Below are 23,194 nucleotides of genomic sequence, written 5' to 3' on the forward strand. Positions count from 1 at the left end.
TGCATGTTATTTTGTATATGACGTTTGTTTGTTCATCGTGCGGCGTTTTGTCTTTTATGATCGGAAAAAGACACCCAATTGTTTTTACTTGTTTGCTTGCTGTTCGTATATCAGCATATTCCGAACGCAATGTTTTGGTTATGTTAGCGGTAAGACCATCTATATTTGTGAGCGAACGTGTAATTTTGTTATCTTCCGCTACCATAGCTGTTTGGGTGTTATCCTTTTCATTGAGACGGTTTATGATCCCATTAATCAATCCAATCGGATAATCGTTCAACCTCAGGTTTGTTCGAATGATTTGGTTGATTTCGTTCTTGCTTGTTCGAGATGAAAAGAGTGAAACACGTTTAGCAAAATTGGTTGCAACGTTTAGCTTCAACGCCTATGGAACATCGGATACACAAAACAGGACTACGCAATACAACAACTTCGCCAACAGACAGCATTATTGGAGCACGAAATAGCTATGGATCACCTGTTCGACATTGATAAAGCGGATATCATCGACAGGTGTGACAACGAGAACAAATTGCTGATCCTGGAGAGCTGCCATATAAAAACAACAAAGCACGCGATAAACCTAAAAAAAGACACCGAAAACATACATTCAACATACGCAAACATTTTTAAAACACTTCAACACACAAAAAGAAAAATAAACTCAAAACTCAATCCAACAACAACCTGTAAACAATAGCATACACTAGCTGAACCAGATCAAAGTAAAACAAACAGTGGAAAGTGGTGACTGTGAAAAATCGAAGCAGTGAAAATTTAATCCAAATATAGGAGGAAGTACGAATTTTCACACAGTAAGTCAGATAACACTACATAACACTAGAATCGAAAATTAATCACAAAAATTATTGTAACAGAACAAATGACAGCTTTATCTGATCAGCCGAATCAAACCTGACAAGAAATACGACACATTTTAGGTAAGAATCAGATAATCTTGTGAAGAATTTTTTTGATAATTTAGTTCACACACAATAAACTTTGCAGTCCCTGATGACGATCCTATATGGATTGAAACGTTGGAACGTTAAATAAATAGTCGTTTTCACTATTTAAAAAGACTGAAAGCCGAAAAATACACCTCGATTTCAGATTCAGATTTCAGATTCAGATTTCAGATTCAGATTTCAGATTCAGATTTCAGATTCAGATTTCAGATTCAGATTTCAGATTCAGATTTCAGATTCAGATTTCAGATTCAGATTTCAGATTCAGATTTCAGATTCAGATTTCAGATTCAGATTTCAGATTCAGATTTCAGATTCAGATTTCAGATTCAGATTTCAGATTCAGATTTCAGATTCAGATTTCAGATTCAGATTCAGATTTCAGATTCAGATTTCAAATTCAGATTTCAGATTCAGATTTCAGATTCAGATTTAAGATTCAGATTTCAGATTCAAATTTCAGATTCAGATTTCAGATTCAGATTTCAGATTTCAGATCCAGATTTCAGATTTCAGATTTCAGATTCACATGATTAACGTTTAATCTGAAAGATTGGTGACTTTTTGCTAATGATTTTTTTATTTTCATGTTGAGTAAGCACTGTAAGAATAATTTTCCATCGTTTTAAAAAAGTTTTAATCATAGTATGAGAATTTTTTGTAAACATTCAACTGTGAATTTGAATCATAATTTGCTTCAGAACTCCACCTACATATATCTTTATTTCATTTTCTAACATTTTGACTTATTCAGAATTTTCCCAATCACATTTCTTTTTTCAGCGAATTCGCAATGTCGACTAGCCGGAATGTGAATAGAAAAAATCTCATTTCGATAATTTAATGCATCAAACGCTTTTTATTCTTGATATTTAAACAATCGAAGCTCGTCCTCTTCTTACCGATCTAATGCATAATGATAAAAAAAAGTAACAGGTAACACTTCCAATAATTTAGTTGAACCGATTTGAAACTCGATCGGAAATGCTGCCTGGTAAGCCTGGCACTATGTCGTTTCCAACTGAGGGCACTGTGGGTGCTTCCACACCAGGAAGTTCAGCGGGTACCTCGGGGGTGCTAAACTGTGGTTCTCCGGTAGTTGCTGAAATTGGGAAAGGATAGCATAATTTAAGTAGTTATTTTTCGTTATGTTTTCACCGTGTTAAGTACCAAAAGCAAACAGGACAATAGAGAGCAGAAGTTTGAAAATCATTTTGCTGACTCGGGATCTCTTAGAAACACTTCACAATGTTATGAAGCAAACACAAACATTTGCTACCTTTTATACAGCTTTTGTTTCTAAAAGTCCAACCCAAGAAACCTTTCAGAGCTTAAACACTTTTTAGCATAACTGTCAGAATAAAATGATAAATTGCCTGCAAGAAAGATAAAGTCAAGCTTCGACGATGTTCATTTCCGTTAATATAAAAATACAAAGTAGAATAATGACTCTGTCCATCAAATTCAATTTGAAGGTTTTAAATTTCGCTTTTGCTGTTACATTTGATTTTGTTCAGAACAATTAGTCCAAGTGAGTTTTAAAAAATGTGAAATTGATCATTGTGAGTTGATTTAACAAGTCACATACATTGAAAGCCAAACACGTTTTGAAACACACCAGTCTGAGCTTTGAATATTAAAATTAGATAAATCAGAAACAATTTCAGAAACGGAAGTGCTTATTCTTCATTGCATGTTTTATCGGCTTACGTCAATTTTTCATTTTATAGTGACATTTGTTAGCTAAGAATGTATCAACAATTTTGGTATAAAAAGGTAGCAAGGTTTTGTAGTTTTGTCATAGAATTGTGTAGAATTTGCACTGGAATTCAAATCTTACCAAAATGATTTTCAAACTATTGCTTTCTATCGTCTTGTTTGCTTATGGTATTATTTAAAGTATCAAAGATAAATAAAGACAATTTTTGTTCACATTTTATATTCATTTTAGTAGCTTCCGGTGAACCACAGCTTTCAGAGGTTAGCACTCCCGAGATGCCTGGTATGTCAACACCTGAAATGCCTGGAACACCTGAGATGCCTGTAACTCCTGCGATGCCCGGAATGCCAGGACTAGGTAGCATTTCCGATCGAGTTTCAAATCGGTTCAACTAGTAGGTTTGTACCTAGATGAAAGGTTAAAACAATATCACCTGAATTGATCTAATTGAGTGGTTTCGATCAAACTTGCCGAAATTTTTCAATAAAAATTATCGAAATCAAACATTCAATCATGTTTTAAACTTTAATTCGATTGTGAACATACCTCATTTATTTATTGAATCTTTTCTTTTTCAAGCTACACGATGCAGTTTTCAAATTCCTTTTTGGGTTTGTATTATTGGTTTCAATGCTTAGAACCTTTTGTTTATTTGTATTCAGCGTATAATTTCTGCAGATCAAAACTGAGCAAACCGCAAAAACTCACTTGGAATTCACATTTTTGAACAATTTTTTTCATAATAGAACGCAATTGGACGCCAATATAAAAATTTTAAAACTGAATCCGAATTTTTTGTTTTCAAATTTTGCAATTTTTATGAATCAACGCCGTCAAAATCTGGAAACTTTTTCGTAACATCCGGACATCCTAACCGCACCGAGCTTATCTCAAACTTGTCATTGATTATCCACGTGAGGCAGAATTTGTCCAATCCACTTTGCTGAACCTGTTAAACAAACGATAATCGAAGTTTTCATCTGTGGCGACTCTTGTCAGTACTCGTCAGCACGATCTACAGTGAAAGATAATTGCGAAGAATATCTAATAAAGTGTATCAACATTCAAAATATTTAGGTCCAGTAATAGTCCTAAAAATTCAATCAGCTCTTTGCTTGCCAACCACTGATCCAAACTCGGCTTCGTTGAACTACTTAACACGTTCGTCGCCACGTCACCCATATATGGGTGACGGCTCTCTTAAGCAAGGTTGCCGCTAAGTTCTGCCACGCGTTGTAAATCTGAAGCTCTCTCGCTTTACTTTCATGCTCTGAGATTTTTTTTGGGCGATGAACGTGTTAAAGTGTCTTGTTTTAGTTTGTAGGATTTTATGAGACTTCAAACCAAGAGAGTTTTGAAAAATTTATCATAAAGTAGCAGTAACTTTTTTTTGAAACGTTTTATTTATAATTGGTTGAAAATTATCGATATGCCTGGAGTTCCAAAATTTTGATTGTGTTTTTGCTTTTGTGTTTTCAATAGCAGGTGAATTCCACAAATTTTTACGAATTCTTATCGCCACCCACATAATGTACATCAGGTTTACCTGGCAATATCTATTTTATTTATTTAGATAAAGGGTGATATAGTCAAAATTTGGTCAATATCAATTTGACGTATATCTTTCAATTTTGCATTTAAAAAACCTGAACACCCCTGATTTTGAAGGTATGTATGTGTGTGTGTAGAATGTTGCTCCTATTTTGATTTTGGAATTCACTCTTCAGTTGTCAAAATGCCGTCCAAGGAAGAAGAGCAGCGTATCAAAATTTTGCTCGCGCGTCCCGAAAATCCGAGCTACTCGCACGCAAAGCTGACAAATTCGCTAAAAGTTGCCAAATCAACCGTTACAAATGAAATTAAAGTGATTGGAGAACGTTTGTCGACAGCCAGGAAGTCTGGATCGGGGAGAAATCGAAAACCGGAATCCGCTGAGACGACAAAGAGAGTTGCCGGTAGTTTCAAGCGAAACCCTAACCTCTCTCTCCGAGGTGCCGCAAATAACAACCGTGCATCGAGCCAAAAAACGAGCCGGACTATCGACTTACAAGAAGGTAGTTACTCCAAATCGCGATGATAAATAAAATACGACGGCCAAAACGCGATTCCGGAGGCTGTACACGACGATGCTGACGAAGTTTGACTGCATTGTAATGGACGACGAAACCTACGTCAAAGCCGACTACAAGCAGCTTCCAGGACAGGAGTTTTATACGGCAAAAGGAAGGGGAAAGGTAGCAGATATTTTCAAGCACATGAAACTGTTAAAGTTCGCGAAGAAATATCTGGTTTGGCAAGCTACCTTTACCTGTGGCTTGAAAAGCAGCATTTTCATAGCTTTCGGGACTGTCAACCAAGAAATTTACGTGAAAGAGTGTTTGAATAAACGTCTGCTGCCTTTCCTGAAGAAACACGGTTGTTCCGTACTATTTTGGCCGGATTTGGCATCTTGCCATTACGGTAAAAAGGCCATGGAGTGGTACGCCACCAACAACGTGCAGGTGGTTCCCAAGGACAAGAACCCTCCCAACACGCCAGAGCTCCGCCCAATTGAGAAATACTGGGCTATTGTCAAGCGGAACCTAAAGAAGACAAAAAAACTGCTAAGGACGAGCAGCAGTTCAAGGCAAACTGACTTTTTGTGGCGAAGAAGGTGGACAAGGTGGCTGTACAAAATCTGATGGCAGGGGTTAAGCGTAAGGCCAGGCAATTCGAATTTGGAAAAGCGGAAGCCTAACTGAATATTTTTCCTCATTTTTATACTAATTAAACTTGAAAAAGAAATTTAATTTGATTTTTCAAATGAATGATTTCACCGATTTACACGCGTTTTCCCTTGACCAATTTTTAAAGGGGCCCCGTGTGATTTCTTATTATTAACAGCTGAAAAAAACAAAACTATTGGTTAGGTCTGACCTTATTGTTTTCAATTGTTACATTTAATCTTTTCTGTTATATTTAAGACACGATATGAGCGCATTAACAAACACTGTTTATTTTTAAACCCATTCCCTCATAAATGATTTGAAGCGTGCTTACACGAAACAAGCAAATAATTCATATTTGCAATCATCAAACCGTTAAACACTGGGAAAAAACTGAACAATCTGCCTGGCATAGAACAACCTGGTCTTGAAAAAGTCGAAAAAACAAATTGGCACCGAAAAGTTGGCAGCATTTTTTCCACTTGTCTACACGAGAAGAGTTTCCGGAAAAATGTGGAGAAGTGCGATAGTGGCTCACACTTGTATTCTCCGCCAACCGGAGGGCACGCCCATCGACTTTCCAGCCCATTGTGCGGCAGTTCCGGGAAGTGCGCCTGATCTCTGCACTTCTTTTGGTACTGATGACAAGTCACCAGCAAGGTGCTATGACGGGATTGTCCCACGCGAAGCTGTCGGCGAAGCGCGAGCAGGCGCGCAGACAGAAGGAAGTTCGGTCCGGAACTGTGGCGCGGTTTAGTGGTGGCACAACAGCTTTGCGCAAAATTTTGGCAAGGAGTCAAGTCTAGTGTATAAGTCCTGGTCGATAAATAAATATTTACTAATGTTATAGCCAGTTGATAAATAACTAATCATAAATCATATTTTCTCTTAAACTAACATAGCGATCATTAAAAAAAAGCGACATCCCTAATGATGACAAGGGAGAGTTGAAAATAAAGGTAGGGTAAGTGCTATGTGGTTTATCTATAGGTGAGGACAAGACTGCCCTTGCACGAGTGTGAGAATCAGTTTTTTCAATGTTTTGATTGCTACGTCACAAACGTTCATGAGCGTCTCGACGTTGAAGTCGCCGTTCATCGTCGACATGCAACGTTTCATGTTATTCGAAAAATCCCAATCAAAGCACCCTTTTATTTATGATTTTTTTCCTGACGCCTAGTACGGCAACGCTATGAGTCCTAAACAATAAACAACTTTATTTGCGTCCCCAAACATTCCTCCTTATATGTTTCTATGGCTACATTTGGACGCCTAATACTTGACTCCGTGATGGCGTCGCGTTACGTCACAATCGTTCATAAACAACTGTATGAATACAACGAACTAATACTAAAGTTTTTGGTTGTCCCCACCTATAGATAAACCACATAGGGGTAAGTGTACCTTTTCATTAATTCAATAGAATTGCCTTGCATGATGATTTGAAACTGATATTTATTCATTAAACATTATTTCGAATACTGTTTTATGAAACTATGTAGGAAATAGATCAATCCATTACGTACTTTTGAGTCAATTTATGATTTATTTTTCCCATTCAAGTTCCTCCATTGTCGTACCAGGTTCCTAATTCCGTCGTACAAGGAGACCGGAATTGTCTCAATTAATTCCACCCTCTTCAGAAATACATTTAAAATTTTGCGGTTGCGGTTCATGCAATTAGCATCAGCTTCCATCGAACGGATCAACCGCGCAGGATAACAGCAGAAGTTCTCTCGAGTAACCAGTCGCAATAAGCTATAAAACTAGGATAGCTTTATTGTAAACAGGTCTACCATTGCTTGGCTAATGCATCTGCAGGCAGCAAAGTATTATACCTTCTATTCAATTCTACCGAAATTATCTCAAACTATTCCTCCCTCATGAGGGATAGATTTGAAATTTTGCGGTTGCGGTTCATACAAATGCGTTTATTTACTTCGCACGGATCAACCGCGCAGGATAACTGCAAAGTTCGAATGAGATCTGAGTCGCAATAAAATGGATTTGCCAAGAAATCCCAAGGTAGCGTTTTTGTAGCTAGGTACCATTGCTTGGCTAAGGCAATTGCAGGCAGCACAATATTAGACCTTACAAATTGAATCCACCCTGCAAATGTATTTTGTACCAACACACTCTCCAACGGACAGGGCTGCTATGATCCAGGATTTGTCTGTAAAATAAGATTTTATAACATTCAAACAGACATTTTTCACAAATTACATGGCACAAATTTTCAAAGTAGGGGAGATGAGGGCATAACGAGCACCCGAGGCATAATGAGAAGTCCATTTTTCTACATAAGTACGTATTTTCTTAAACAAATTTTCATGGGGACTTGTTTCGTACTACCTATAGTATTAATTTTTCACCAAAAAAGAAATATCCTTTTCATATTTACAGAAATATTAAATAATAACCAGCTAGGTTCTCAAGTGACGAAAATATTATAATTTTTGAGCACCACCAAATAAGCTTTTATGATCTTAAATCATCTTGATCTGAAATGTATGCACTGCAACATGATCTACACATTGTTTCTAAATTTTCAGCATCATAAAATTTTTGATTTTTCACTTTAATCAATTGTAAAACGCGTTTTTACTTTAATTTGTTCACTAGAGGCGAACAGAGCACTTTCAATGAAGGCATATTGAGCATTTTCTGCCGGAGAATCTAGCAGCGAATTCAACTCGATGAAGTCAACTGAATAATAGAGCTACAGCTTAACTTGTATCGTCTGACGATTTGGCCTATTGGTTAGATGTCGGAGAGGTAATCAGTAGACTCGAGTTCGATTCCTGTCCGAGGGGATTTTTTTTTGCACATACCATTCATGATTGATTTTTTTTTATTGTTACATTATACGGCTAATAGCATCAAAGCATCATCCGTCAAACAAAATACCAGAAACATAATGTATGAACATGTGTTAATTCTTTGAATTCTACAAACAGACCTAGGTTATTTTGTTTTTGCTTTGTTTGATGAATCTACGCCTCACCGTTTAGTTCAATCATGATCTTAAATGATAAATGAAGAAAAAAAATCACCTCCACCAGGAATCGAACTCGAGCCTACTGATTATCTCTCCGACATCTAACCAATAGGCCAAATCGTCAGACGATACAAGTTGAGCTGTAGCCTTATTAGTCAATTGACTTTATCGAGTCGAATTCGCTGCTAGATTCCCCGGCAGAAAATGCTCATTATGCCTTCATTAATGGTGCTCATACTGCCTCGGGGGGTTTCTCATTATGCCTCTACAGTGACTGGTTTTCAGCTTTCGGCAAAATTTTTTAAAATGCATTTTTAAACGTTTTTATCTACTTTTTCAAGTTTCATCCAATTAGACAATAGACTATTTGAGTGTCGGAACACGGAACAATGATGTAATTCACATATTACAGCTGTTCTCTATGGTTAAATAAGCATTTTCCTTAAGGTGCCCATTATGCCCTCATCTCCCCTAATTGCATATATTTAAAGAACATCAACATTTTTAATAGTACTATATGTTTTTCTGCGCAATGAGACTGAATAGTAAGACATTTGAGGAGAGGCAGAATAACACTTGCGTTTTGTCAACATGTGTATTCTTATGCATGTGGGAACCCTGGCGAAGGATATCGACACAAAGAAACGCCACGTTGATTCGTGTAATGCGCATTAGACTGGTTCAGCTCATCTATTCAAGTTTTTTTGCGAGCGATAAAATGTTTTTTTTTTTTTTTGGAAATTGACGCTTCGTTATTCTAACATTTCGTTGTTTGGGTTCAAATTTTTGGGAAATGACGTAGAGTATTCCAACTGAAATAAAACTTTTCGACTTTTTTCATTCAAATTGTAATATGTCAAAAACGACAAAACATCTTTTGTTGAAAATTCACTGAGAATTTATAAAAAATGCAGCAAACATGAGTCAAGTATTGAAACTTATATGGTAGAAATCAGAATATAAGTGGGTTTGATTTTGTTGAATTTTGAACGACTATATGTACAAAAAATCATATCTACCTATTTTTTATCAAAACTTGTATTGAGATCCAAACCAGAGACTCATGAACTCATATTTCAAAGTTTAAATGATTCATTCATCCAAATTCTCTGGTCATTTTGACCTTCAACGGGAATTTTTTTCATCGTTTTTCCATGCATGCAAGATTCAATAAAAATCGAGGTTTTTGGTCCAGAAATTGAAATTTTTTCCTCGAGTTGATCCCCATTTAGAGAATTTCTGAAAACTGGAGAAGTATTAGTTTTAGTTTTCAAGGATCTCTCAGTGACCATTCTGTAGAGCAAAGCGTTTGGTCGTATGTGCGATATTGCAGTTTGAATGCAAGAAGCTTAAAAAGTCTAATTTTCAAATTATTGATGTATCTCAAGTTTCAAACACTTGAGAAAGGTTTAGTGTCATCAGATAATAGAACCAAAAATAATCAAATATTAAAATATGAAATAATTTTGAAGAAACAATTTCATTGGAGTTGAACGTTAGAAATGTGTAAAGTTGGAGATATTCTTGCGTGCACTCAAACGTTTATTAAATTATGCACGATACTGTTAGTAAATAATTTGTAAAACACCAACCACTAAGCTAAAACATCCATCAATTCTTTGTTCATTTGAAACCATGCATTATAAGCAATGCTGAATACATTCAAGTAATTTATCAATATAAATAGACTTTTTGCACTTATCTCCCAGCGCATCAAGTTCCTAGCTTCAAAATAAACAAAATTACTGTATTGTGTTGTGATTACTTGGAAATCCATTATGTTCATTCTCTATGAGTCCGACTGTGTTCAGCAAAAAATAGTAAAAATGAACCGGTCTAATTCCAATTCTTGCAAAACGGTTTCCTATTCCTGTCGCAAAATTACGACGAATTATGGGGCCCGAGCGATTCGATTTCAATCGAATATTGACAAATTTATATAGTTCAGATTAGTTTGAAATCATTTTTCTAATTTTATTTCAACACTTTTCTGTCGAATTTTATGATTTTGATCGTTATATGCATTGACCGGAAGCGATAAAATAAAGAAACACGTTGGGGGGATCACTAAGTTCGTTTTACAATATGGCGGAGTGCATCAATAATTCAATTCACTTCACGATTTCAATATCAAATAAATTAAGAAATAGTTTTAAAAGTGACAAATTTGTGATAGAAAATAAATTCACAAGCTTGAGTTTATCATGTGAAGTAGCCAATTAAAGTGGAAAGTGATTTTTCGGCTCTAAAACATGCATTCTTGAATTGCGACGAATCAGAGGGATACGACGGAGGAGGGTACACCTACCCTACCTATATGCATCCCGTTTCACTAGGGCTTTCATGCAGGGGTGTCAGGTGTCCTGATTTTTCAGGATTTGTCCTGATTTTTGAGAGGCCGTCCTGATTTTTCAAAAACGCTTGAATTGTCCTGATTTTTGAAAAATGACGTTTAAAATGTCCTGATTTGTCCTGATTTTTGAAAAATATCTAAACTTTAACTAAATTTATTGTTAAATGGTGAGAAAATCAAACAAATCTTCTACAAAATAGTTAAACTAGTTTAATCGATGATAATCTTTGGTTCAAATGATATTTAAATAGTGTTTTTCGATGTTATCTTCAGGTTATCCAAGGTTTTTCTCGCTGTAGTTGCATAACTTTAGGCGTCTTCAGCACCTGTATTTCGCCTTTAGTTATGCAATCTAAGCAGAGCTGCATGTTATTTTCATCAATTTAGTGGTGTCCTGAAAAATCCTGATTTTTATCATTGCGGTGTCCTGATTTTTATCAAAACCACCTGGCACCCCTGCTTTCATGCTATCCTTCGATGTCAGTATGGGTGAAATGAGAAATATGGGAAGTAAAATAAAGATTCGAGAGAGTGTGTTTGTCTGAATGTCGACCGATTGAAGTTCTCGGTGGCTGGCGTGTTCAGACACGTTGGTTTGTGTGCGTGAATTGGGGAGAAGGAAGAGTAAGGTTGCCAGAATTTTTTCCACTCCCATCCGGGCCTAGCAATTCCGGGCATTTTTTCAAAAAAACCTGGCAAAATCCGGGCATGGATTTCAATTTTTCAAAGCCAAAAACCGGGCAAAAGCCGGGCAAAATTTTGGTGTTATTATATAAAAAAGCAAAGAAAAAATGCAAAAAAAAATGAAATTAATATTTTATTAATGTAATTGCAGACTTCCAAAAACTTTTTGGAACACTTAAATATTTAAAGGTTTATAAAAGCAAATCAGCGAAATTATTTGAAACAACCGTTGAAAATTTCCATACCGTTAAACGATTTTGCTGAAACTTACTAAAAAACTTTTATTTTTTTGGTTTCTTTGCGAAAATTGTGAAAAAATCCGGGCAATATCCGGACTTTTTTCATGATATCCGGGCAACCGGGCCGGACCGGACTTTCTCGAAATTTTGCATCAAATATCCGGGCAAACCCGGATAAAACCGGGCAATCTGGCAAGCTTCAGGAAGAGGGTAAGCGAAGATACGACGGTTGACTCAGGCAGTGATACGAGTACGCTTGCGGGATTACGTATCCCTTATTCTGGCTCCGAGGAATTTTGGTCGAACACGTTGGCTTGTCCATTCTTCTGGCTCCGAAGGTTGTGACCTGGATTTCTGTAGAGAAATGCTCGGTGGAGGACACGACACCAAGAAACGAGCGTTGGTTGCGGCACGGGTGAGGTCATCCGAAGCGTGTCACACAGCCCGAGAGAGACAAATCGCATCGTGGCAAATACGGAGCAAGTCTGTGCTGGCAACCCGAAGCATGACGCATCATCCGAAGAAGTCTTCGTGGGTGGCGAAAGACCAGCATACGTAAGTCGCTAAGAATCATTAATTTTATGGGGGGACAATAAAATGGGTTCATCCTAAAATGCAACAATGTTGAATTTGCTCACAATATGTTTGCTATTTTGTTTATGTTCATTTTTTGGCATCGACCATCGTAAGCCCCCGTCACACAATGCGGGAGATCCGGAAATCCGTTTTGCGGGCGTTATCTTCGAGGATGGGTTACTGGCAGCCGGGAATAGTGTTAACTGCACCAGCGTATCTAGACAGCGTTCACTGGCAGTCGGGAAAACGTTAGCTGCACCAGCAAGTGATCACTGGCAGCCGGATATGGTTTAACTGCACCAGTAACTTGCCTCGTGGACAATAGCAAATCCACGTGGAGCGGGGACAAAATGACGTCCGCCGGGTGTTCCTTTCTAGCCGGCGGCGGACGGTACTCCGAGGGAATCGTAGAAAGCCGTAGAATGGATCAGAAATCCCATTACGATCCCGTACCGGGTCGACAAGCGGTGTGCGCAAACGGTGCTCTGCTTTCGAGCTTTGTAGCTTTGAGCTCGAATGGCGTCTTCACGCCCAACTTCTGTGACCTGCGGATGTAGCTCCGGACCTGGACGCACTTGTAGCGGGAATTGGAATCCTGCATCCATGGAAAACGTTAATGACACCCCAACCAAAGTTTATCAAAACTAAAAGTAATTACCTAATCCGTGAGCTTTCAGGCTCCTATTCAGTAGCACAAACTTGCCGACTCGTTCGACGCTCCCCACTTAATTGACCTTAGTTTTGTTGGATTAAACCGGATATGATTAAAACAAAAAAGTTACTCTTAATTGTATACAATGAGCAGCGATGTCACGTTAAAATCGGTATTTTCAAGCACAAAAAATCGGTATTCGGTATAAAAATTTAAAAAATCGGTATAAAATCATTTTTTTAAGCTTTTAAAACAAAGTTTGTTGAAAGAATATTGAAAAATTTGTTATTTTTCAAAAGTGTCATGAAAAAACAGTCAATTTGATGTCTCATCAACCTTAAAACTTTTGATTTACAAGAGGTATGGTTATCTGTGGGAATTAAGATTTAAGAAGCCATTGAAGTTGAAAAGTGTTGCATGTTGCCCCAGTTGACGGTAGTTGAGCAATTTGGCAGCCACTTTCAACAAACGCACTCCCTCTAATCAATAATTTTCATAACTGCGGTTGGGTGGCGTGGTTTCTGCTTGCGCATTTTAATTAAATACCTTTGAATGCGGAAAATTAAATCAGTAGGTATCAATTTTATTTTTTGTAAAGGGTGACACGGTCAAAATTTGGTCAAGGGAAAACGCGTGTAAATCGGTGAAATCGTTTATTTAAAAAATCAAATTAAATACCTTTTTCAAGTTTAATTAGTATAAAATTGAGGAAAAATATTCAGTTAGGCTTCCGCTTTCCCAAATCCGAATTGCCTGGCCTTATGCTTAACCCTTGCCATCAGATTTTGTACAGCCACCTTGTCCACCTTCATCGCCACAAAAAGTCAGTTGAAAGGCTGCTCGTCCTTAGCAGTTTTTTTGGTCTTCTTTAGGTTCCGCTATACAATAGCCCAGTATTTCTCAATTGGGCGGAGCTCTGGCGTGTTGAGATGGCTCTTGTCCTTGGGAACCATCTACACGTTGTTGGCGGCGTTCCACTCCATGCCTTTTTACCGTAATGGCAAGATGCCAAATCCGGCCTAAACAGTACGGAACAACCGTGTTTCTTCAGGAAAGGCAGCAGACGTATATTGCCAGGTAAACCTGATGTACATTATGTGGGTGGCGATAAGAATTCGTAAAAATTTGTGGAATTCACCTACTATTGAAAACACAAAAGCAATAACACAATCAAAATTTTGAAACTCAAGGCATATCGAGCATTTTCAACCAATTATAAATCAACATTTAAAAAAAAAGTTACTGCTACTTTTTGATAAATATTTCAAAACTCTCTTGGTTTGAAGTCTCATAAAATCCTACAAACTAAAACTAGACACTTTAAGTAGTTCAACAAAGCCGAGTTTGGATCAGTGGTTGGCAAGCAAATAGCTGATTGAATTTTTAGGACTATTACTGGACCTAAATATTTTGAATGTTGATACACTTTATTAGATATTGCAACGGGAGGCAGTTGGGGCGTGGGAGTAATCTGGGTGCTAAGCGGATGATTTATATGCGCCACTCCGAAGAGATCATCCTCCTGTTTGATGCGTGCCCGGCTAAGAGACCCATCCATAGGGTGGGTATATTATGTATGGCCCTTGATCACCAATCACCCCACCGTTCCTCGACCTGTTAACCCTCAAACTAAATCCCCGAACAAATTCGCAGGAAAACAACCTGGATTAAAGATCAGTTCTCCGGTTGGCTACCAAAACTCGAACTTAAAGAGAAAAAAGATTCTCAAAAGAAATCTTCACAGGGCCCACTTTCCCCGACCAAAATTCCCCAGATTTGCTTAGGAGGTTAGAAAGGGGGCTGAAAATGACGAGTCAAAAGAACGGAAGTCAACCCAGACTTCCAGTAAAAGCGGAAACCGAAAAAAAACGTGACCTTTAACTTCAAAATAAAAGCTACATTAAAATAACGTTTAAAATTGGTTTTCTATTCGCCAAAAATAGGATTGTGTTAGTGGGGTTTAACATTTTCATTTTTCCGGATTTTCCTAGCTGCTTACATTTTCGTTCGAGAGACTTTCCCTCTAACTATCAGCGCTCGCAAGCGCTGCCTGGCTTACTTTTCCCTTAGAAATTACTTAGTGGAGTGCATTGGGTTTAATTTAAATGGCCATGTGTGGAATTTTTCCTAGGAAATTCCTATCTCTGTGCGATTTTAGGGTTTTATTTTGGGTGGTGGATGTAATTAATTACCAATCGGATATGCTCGAGTTTTCAAGTGCGGCCGTAGCGTGGCACTTACAAAAAGAAAATTGGATCTTCCACAAGATTCGAACCAGGGGACTGAGATAAACGGAGAATCATCGTCAATGATCACACAAATTGTGAAGCCAATGATTGAATTTGTGGTAATTTGTGGCAATTAGAGAGAATTAGAAGGTTAAAGTTAAAATGAGAGGAAACGGAGCTCAGAGAGAGTGAAAATGTGCTAATTGTTGCAATTTGTGAAGCTTTGTGGAATTTTGATCATTACCATTCCAAATGCTAAGAATTCTCTCTCCACTGCAATCCCTTGATTCGAACTCACAACCTCGGGGGTACACGTCATAATTCTATGTGCACCGCCCGAACCAACTGAGCTGTTGCTGTAGGCTTGGTGAGTGCCGCTCAATTGAGGATCTAGAGAAGAACGGAAGAATGTCGATGATGGTGTCAATTATGTATGTACTCACTCGGGTTGGATGGTTGCTCAAACCTGATTTAACCGGAAGCGGAAAAGTCTCCGGAAAATCGCCGTGCGTCGTCTGCGGGATGCCACTCGTAGAACCAAAGGGACAGTTGCCGCCTCGCGTATGCCGTTTCGCCTGCGGTGTCTTCTGTTGGTCGAAACGTACCACGTGATGGAGATAAGATGCGGTTGACGATCGCTCGGTGCGTTGGGTTCACTTTCCCTGGCTGGCTGATAACGGGTTGCAGGTGGATCGGCTCCTCCGAGAATCTGTTCGAGAGATTGGTTCTCATATCCAAACGCACTTGTATATAATCAAAATATCAATTACCCTTTTTCAATATTTATATCGCACTAGTAAAACAATATGCACTATCTTGCACTCGGAGGGAAAAACTGAGGGAAAAAATGTAACTTTTAAAAAATCGTTCGAGACCACGTTTAATTTTTATTGTAGTACCTTTGTGTACTAGTTAACGCGCGAAAACAAATTTTTGCCGATCTGGCCTACTTCACAGTCCAGAGAAAAGTGGACGAGAAAAAGCATTAGCCCTCAGATCCAAAAAAAGTTATTGGTTTTCGTAACCGGAACTTCGTAATTATTAGCGAACTGATAATCACGAAGTTCTCCGAAGAAAATTTCTTCTTATCAAGACTTTTTCATCTCATCCGAGGTTTTGATCTTCGATCTCGGGTCAAAGTTCGGGTGGAGCGAAATCAACAACCCCGGTTACCACTACATTCATACTAGTCTAGTGATGGGGTTAATAACCGGACGCATATCAACCAGCTGGTGACGACAGGCTTCATATAAATCAAACGCAAAACAATTACTCCAGTTGCAATCATATCTCATTTAAAAAAGGGGATTCCTTCGTGACGTCATATCTGGAGTGCTCTTGGGCGGTGGGGTTCGACGTCATTGAGTGCCTCGATTAAAGAGCACTCTCGTGAGTTCCAGTTACTGATGGGAGTCTGGGAGTACCATCCCTGAGTGGCTACGGGTTTGAAGCCAGAGAATGCTCTGGGAAGTAGCATTCTAAAAATAACTTTTAGGGGTGCACAAGTAAAAATAACAAAATATCGATTCTGTTACAATATTCTTCGCAATTATCTTTCACTGTAGATCGTGCTGACGAATACTGACAAGAGTCGCCACAGATGAAAACTTCGATTATCGTTTGTTTAACAGGTTCAGCAAAGTGGATTGGACATATTCTGCCTCACGTGGATAATCAATGAAAAGTTTGAGATAAGCTCGGTCCGGTTAGAATGTCCGGATGTTGCGAAAAAGTTTCCAGATTTTGACGGCGTTTATTCATATAAATTGCAAAATTGGAAAATAAAAAATTCGGATGCAGGTTTTAAAATTTTTATATTGGCGTCCAATTGCGTACTATTATGAAAAAAAATAAATCTGCAGATTTGATCTGCAGAAATGATACGCTGAATACAGGTTAATAAAAGGTTCTAAGCATTGAAATCAATAACACAAACCCAAAAATGAATTTGAAAACTGCATCGTGTAGGTTGAAAAAGAAAAGATTAAATAAATGAATGAGGTAATGTTCACAATCGAATTAAAGTTTAAAACATGCTTGAATGTTTGATCTCGATAATTTTTATTGAAAAGTTTGATCGAAACCACTTAATTAGATCAATTCAGGTGATATTGTTTTAACCTTTCATCTGGGTACCTATTAGTTGAACCGATTTGAAACTCGATCGGAAATGCTACCTAGTCCTGGCATTCCGGGCATCGCAGGAGTTACAGGCATATCAGGTGTTTCAGGCATCTCAGGTGTTGTAGGCATCGCGGGAGTGTTAACCTCTGAAATCTGTGGTTCGCCGGAAGTTGCTAAAATGAAGATCAAATGTGAACAAAAATTGTATTTTTTTTATGTTTGATGCTTTTAATAATACCATAAGCAAACAAGACGATAGAAAGCAATAGTTTGAAAATCATTTTGGTAAGATTTGAATTCCAGTGCAAATGCTACACAATTCTGTGACGAAACTACAAAACCCTGCTATCTTTTTATACCAAAATTGTTGAAACATTCTTTGCTAACAAATGTCAAAATAAAATGAAAAATTGACGTTAGCCGATAAAACATGCAATGAAGAATAAGCACTTCCGTTTCTGCAATTGTTTCTGATTTATCTAATTTTAATATTCAAAGCTCAGACTGGTGTGTTTCAGAACGTGTTTGGCTTTCAATGTATGTGACTTGTTAAATCAACTTACAATGATCAATTTCACATTTTTTTAAACTCACTTGGACTAATTGTTCTGAATAAATTCAAAAGCAAAATTTAAAACCTTCAAATTGAATTTGATGGACAGAGTCATTATTCTACTATGCATTTTTATATTAACGGAAATGAACATCGTCGAAGCTTTACTTTATCTTTGTTGCAGGCAATTTATCATTTTATTCTGACAGTTATGCTAAAAAGTGTTTTCGCTCTGAAAGGTTTCTTGGGTTGGACTTTTAGAAACAAAAGCTGTATAAAAGGTAGCAAATGTTTGTGTTTGCTTCATAACATTGTGAAGTGTTTCTAAGAGATCCCGAGTCAGCAAAATGATTTTCAAACTTCTGCTCTCTATTGTCCTGTTTGCTTTTGGTACTTATCACAGTAAAAACATAACGAAAAAAATACCATTTTACTAATGCTATCCTTTCCCAATTTCAGCAACTTCCGGAGAACCACAGTTAAACACCCCCGATGTACCCGCTGGACTTCCTGATGTGGACACACCCACAGTGCCCTCAGTTGGAAACGACATAGTGCCAGGCTTACCAGGCAGCATTTCCGATCGAGTTTCAAATCGGTTCAACTAAATTATTGGAAGCGTTACCTGTTACTTTTTTCATCATTATGCATTAGATCGGTAAAATGAAGGCGAGCTTCGATTGTTAAAATATCAAGAATAAAAAGCGTTTGATGCATTAAATTATCGGAATAAGATTTTTTCTATTCACATTCTGACAGAAGTCGACGTTGCGAATTTGTTTGAAAAAAGAAAGGTGATTGGGAAAATTGTAATTGAGCCAAAATGATAGAAAAGAAGTTTAAGATATAAGTGTGGAGTTGTGAAGCAAGTATGGTTTCAAATTCACGAAAAAATCTCATATTTTAATTGAAACTTATCATGTCACTTAAACATCTTCTACCACAAACCATCAATCTTTCAGATGCAATGGTATTCATCAAATGAATCTGAAATAATTTTTTATTATTAAATTATATTTGTACGCTTTAATTAAAGAGGAATTAAACAAATGTTTTCACCCTCATTTCAAAGTTTGAACTTTTATACATTGCACTAGATATCACCATATAATACACTTTGTTTAGGAAATTTAATAAGTTTTTTCTCACTATCCTTGTTGTTTCAAGATTTTTTTCTAGTCCACCTTGAATTTTAAACTTTTGTCTCTAGGTGGAATATTTTCGGCAGTTTATCAATAGGTGTTATCACAACACCACAAGAAATACACGTTGTTTTTTCCTTCACTTCCAGTACATGTATGTGACCGTGTGTCAACCTCACGTGTCCAGTTCTCAATCTCGTGTGAATCTGAATCTGAAATCTGAATCTGAAATCTGAATCTGAAATCTGAATCTGAAATCCGAATCTGAAATCTGAATCTGAAATCTAAATCTGAAATCTGAATCTGAAATCAGAAATCTGAATCTGAAATCTGAATCTGAAATCTGAATCTGAAATCTGAATCTGAAATCTGAATCTGAAATCTGAATCAGAAATCTGAATCTGAAATCTGAATCTGAAATCTGAATCTGAAACCTGAATCTGAAATCTGAATCTGAAATCTGAATCTGAAATCTAAATCTGAAATCTGAATCTGAAATCTGAATCTGAAATCTGAATCTGAAATCTGAATCTGAAATCTGAATCTGAAATCTGAATCTGAAATCTGAATCTGAAATCTGAATCTGAAATCTGAATCTGAAATCTGAATCTGGAATCTGAATCTGAAATCTGAATCTGAAATCTGAATCTGAAATCTGAATCTGAAATCTGAATCTGAAATCTGAATCTGAAATCTGAATCTGAAATCTGAATCTGAAATCTGAATCTGAAATCTGAATCTGAAATCTGAATCTGAAATCTGAATCTGAAATCTGAATCTGAAATCTGAATCTGAAATCTGAATCTGAAATCTGAATCTGAAATCTGAATCTGAAATCTGAATCTGAAATCTGAATCTGAAATCTGAATCTGAAATCTGAATCTGAAATCTGAATCTGAAATCTGAATCTGAAATCTGAATCTGAAATCTGAATCTGAAATCTGAATCTGAAATCTGAATCTGAAATCTGAATCTGAAATCTGAATCTGAAATCTGAATCTGAATCTGAAATCTGAAATCTGAAATCTGAATCTGAAATCTGAATCTGAAATCTGAATCTGAAATCTGAATCTGAAATCTGAATCTGAAATCTGAATCTGAAATCTGAATCTGAAATCTGAATCTGAAATCTGAATCTGAAATCTGAATCTGAAATCTGAATCTGAAATCTGAATCTGAAATCTGAATCTGAAATCTGAATCTGAAATCTGAATCTGAAATCTGAATCTGAAATCTGAAATCTGAATCTGAAATCTGAACCTGAAATCTGAATCTGAAATCTGAATCTGAAATCTGAATCTGAAATCTGAATCTGAAATCTGAATCTGAAATCTGAATCTGAAATCTGAATCTGAAATCTGAATCTGAAATCGGAATCTGAAATCTGAATCTGAAATCTGAATCTGATATCTGAATCTGAAATCTGAAATCTGAATCTGAAATCTGAATCTGAAATTTGAATCTGAAATCTGAATCTGAAATCTGAATCTGAAATCTGAATCTGAAATCTGAATCTGAAATCTGAATCTGAAATCTGAATCTGAAATCTGAATCTGAAATCTGAATCTGAAATCTGAATCTGAAATCTGAATCTGAAATCTAAATCTGAAATCTGAATCTGAAATCTGAATCTGAAATCTGAATCTGAAATCTGAATCTGAAATCTGAATCTGAAATCTGAATCTGAAATCTGAATCTGAAATCTGAATCTGAAATCTGAATCTGAAATCTGAATCTGAAATCTGAATCTGAAATCTGAATCTGAAATCTGAATCTGAAATCTGAATCTGAAATCTGAATCTGAAATCTTAATCTGAAATCTGAATCTGAAATCTGAATCTGAAATCTGAATCTGAAATCTGAATCTGAAATCTGAATCTGAAATCTGAATCTGAAATCTGAATCTGAAATCTGAATCTGAAATCTGAATCTGAAATCTGAATCTGAAATCTGAATCTGAAATCTGAATCTGAAATCTGAATCTGAAATCTGAATCTGAAATCTGAATCTGAAATCTGAATCTGAAATCTGAATCTGAAATCTGAATCTGAAATCTGAATCTGAAATCTGAATCTGAAATCTGAATCTGAAATCTGAATCTGAAATCTGAATCTGAAATCTGAATCTGAAATCTGAATCTGAAATCTGAATCTGAAATCTGAATCTGAAATCTGAATCTGAAATCTGAATCTGAAATCTGAATCTGAAATCTGAATCTGAAATCTGAATCTGAAATCTGAATCTGAAATCTGAATCTGAAATCTGAATCTGAAATCTGAATCTGAAATCTGAATCTGAAATCTGAATCTGAAATCTGAATCTGAAATCTGAATCTGAAATCTGAATCTGAAATCTGAATCTGAAATCTGAATCTGAAATCTGAATCTGAAATCTGAATCTGAAATCTGAATCTGAAATCTGAATCTGAAATCTGAATCTGAAATCTGAATCTGAAATCTGAATCTGAAATCTGAATCTGAAATCTGAATCTGAAATCTGAATCTGAAATCTGAATCTGAAATCTGAATCTGAAATCTGAATCTGAAATCTGAATCTGAAATCTGAATCTGGAATCTGAATCTGAAATCTGAATCTGAAATCTGAATCTGAAATCTGAATCTGAAATCTGAATCTGAAATCTGAATCTGAAATCTGAATCTGAAATCTGAATCTGAAATCTGAATCTGAAATCTGAAATCTGAATCTGAAATCTGAATCTGAAATCTGAATCTGAAATCTGAATCTGAAATCTGAATCTGAAATCTGAATCTGAAATCTGAATCTGAAATCTGAATCTGAAATCTGAATCTGAAATCTGAATCTGAAATCTGAATCTGAAATCTGAATCTGAAATCTGAATCTGAAATCTGAATCTGAAATCTGAATCTGAAATCTGAATCTGAAATCTGAATCTGAAATCTGAATCTGAAATCTGAATCTGAAATCTGAATCTGAAATCTGAATCTGAAATCTGAATCTGAAATCTGAATCTGAAATCTGAATCTGAAATCTGAATCTGAAATCTGAATCTGAAATCTGAATCTGAAATCTGAATCTGAAATCTGAATCTGAAATCTGAATCTGAAATCTGAATCTGAAATCTGAATCTGAAATCTGAATCTGAAATCTGAATCTGAAATCTGAATCTGAAATCTGAATCTGAAATCTGAATCTGAAATCTGAATCTGAAATCTGAATCTGAAATCTGAATCTGAAATCTGAATCTGAAATCTGAATCTGAAATCTGAATCTGAAATCTGAATCTGAAATCTGAATCTGAAATCTGAATCTGAAATCTGAATCTGAAATCTGAATCTGAAATCTGAATCTGAAATCTGAATCAGAAATCTGAATCTGAAATCTGAATCTGAAATCTGAATCTGAAATCTGAATCTGAAATCTGAATCTGAAATCTGAATCTGAAATCTGAATCTGAAATCTGAATCTGAAATCTGAATCTGAAATCTGAATCTGAAATCTGAATCTGAAATCTGAATCTGAAATCTGAATCTGAAATCTGAATCTGAAATCTGAATCTGAAATCTGAATCTGAAATCTGAATCTGAAATCTGAATCTGAAATCTGAATCTGAAATCTGAATCTGAAATCTGAATCTGAAATCTGAATCTGAAATCTGAATCTGAAATCTGAATCTGAAATCTGAATCTGAAATCTGAATCTGAAATCTGAATCTGAAATCTGAATCTGAAATCTGAATCTGAAATCTGAATCTGAAATCTGAATCTGAAATCTGAATCTGAAATCTGAATCTGAAATCTGAATCTGAAATCTGAATCTGAAATCTGAATCTGAAATCTGAATCTGAAATCTGAATCTGAAATCTGAATCTGAAATCTGAATCTGAAATCTGAATCTGAAATCTGAATCTGAAATCTGAATCTGAAATCTGAATCTGAAATCTGAATCTGAAATCTGAATCTGAAATCTGAATCTGAAATCTGAATCTGAAATCTGAATCTGAAATCTGAATCTGAAATCTGAATCTGAAATCTGAATCTGAAATCTGAATCTGAAATCTGAATCTGAAATCTGAATCTGAAATCTGAATCTGAAATCTGAATCTGAAATCTGAATCTGAAATCTGAATCTGAAATCTGAATCTGAAATCTGAATCTGAAATCTGAATCTGAAATCTGAATCTGAAATCTGAATCTGAAATCTGAATCTGAAATCTGAATCTGAAATCTGAATCTGAAATCTGAATCTGAAATCTGAATCTGAAATCTGAATC

At 36.3% G+C, this 23,194-nt stretch overlaps 4 long non-coding RNA genes across 4 annotated transcripts; 1 reads left to right on the forward strand and 3 right to left on the reverse strand.

The window, feature by feature from the left end:
- Nucleotides 1-1,804: 1,804 nt before the first annotated feature.
- Nucleotides 1,805-2,212, reverse strand: LOC129751999 (uncharacterized). The gene is made up of 2 exons (XR_008738839.1): nucleotides 2,139-2,212; nucleotides 1,805-2,070 (listed from the first exon to the last, which is right to left on the reverse strand). It is a non-coding gene; the product is annotated as an uncharacterized LOC129751999 (long non-coding RNA).
- A 564-nt stretch (nucleotides 2,213-2,776) lies between these two features.
- On the forward strand, nucleotides 2,777-3,199 carry LOC129751699 (uncharacterized). Its single transcript, XR_008738781.1, has 2 exons — nucleotides 2,777-2,855; nucleotides 2,920-3,199. It is a non-coding gene; the product is annotated as an uncharacterized LOC129751699 (long non-coding RNA).
- Nucleotides 3,200-15,464: 12,265 nt separating this feature from the next.
- Nucleotides 15,465-16,281, reverse strand: LOC129758572 (uncharacterized). The gene is made up of 3 exons (XR_008740015.1): nucleotides 16,023-16,281; nucleotides 15,894-15,958; nucleotides 15,465-15,832 (listed from the first exon to the last, which is right to left on the reverse strand). It is a non-coding gene; the product is annotated as an uncharacterized LOC129758572 (long non-coding RNA).
- Nucleotides 16,282-17,142: 861 nt separating this feature from the next.
- On the reverse strand, nucleotides 17,143-17,569 carry LOC129751939 (uncharacterized). The gene is made up of 2 exons (XR_008738830.1): nucleotides 17,486-17,569; nucleotides 17,143-17,420 (listed from the first exon to the last, which is right to left on the reverse strand). It is a non-coding gene; the product is annotated as an uncharacterized LOC129751939 (long non-coding RNA).
- Nucleotides 17,570-23,194: the final 5,625 nt, after the last annotated feature.

Source organism: Uranotaenia lowii, chromosome 3 (assembly GCF_029784155.1).
Source record: "Uranotaenia lowii strain MFRU-FL chromosome 3, ASM2978415v1, whole genome shotgun sequence".
Lineage (NCBI taxonomy): Eukaryota > Metazoa > Arthropoda > Insecta > Diptera > Culicidae > Uranotaenia > Uranotaenia lowii.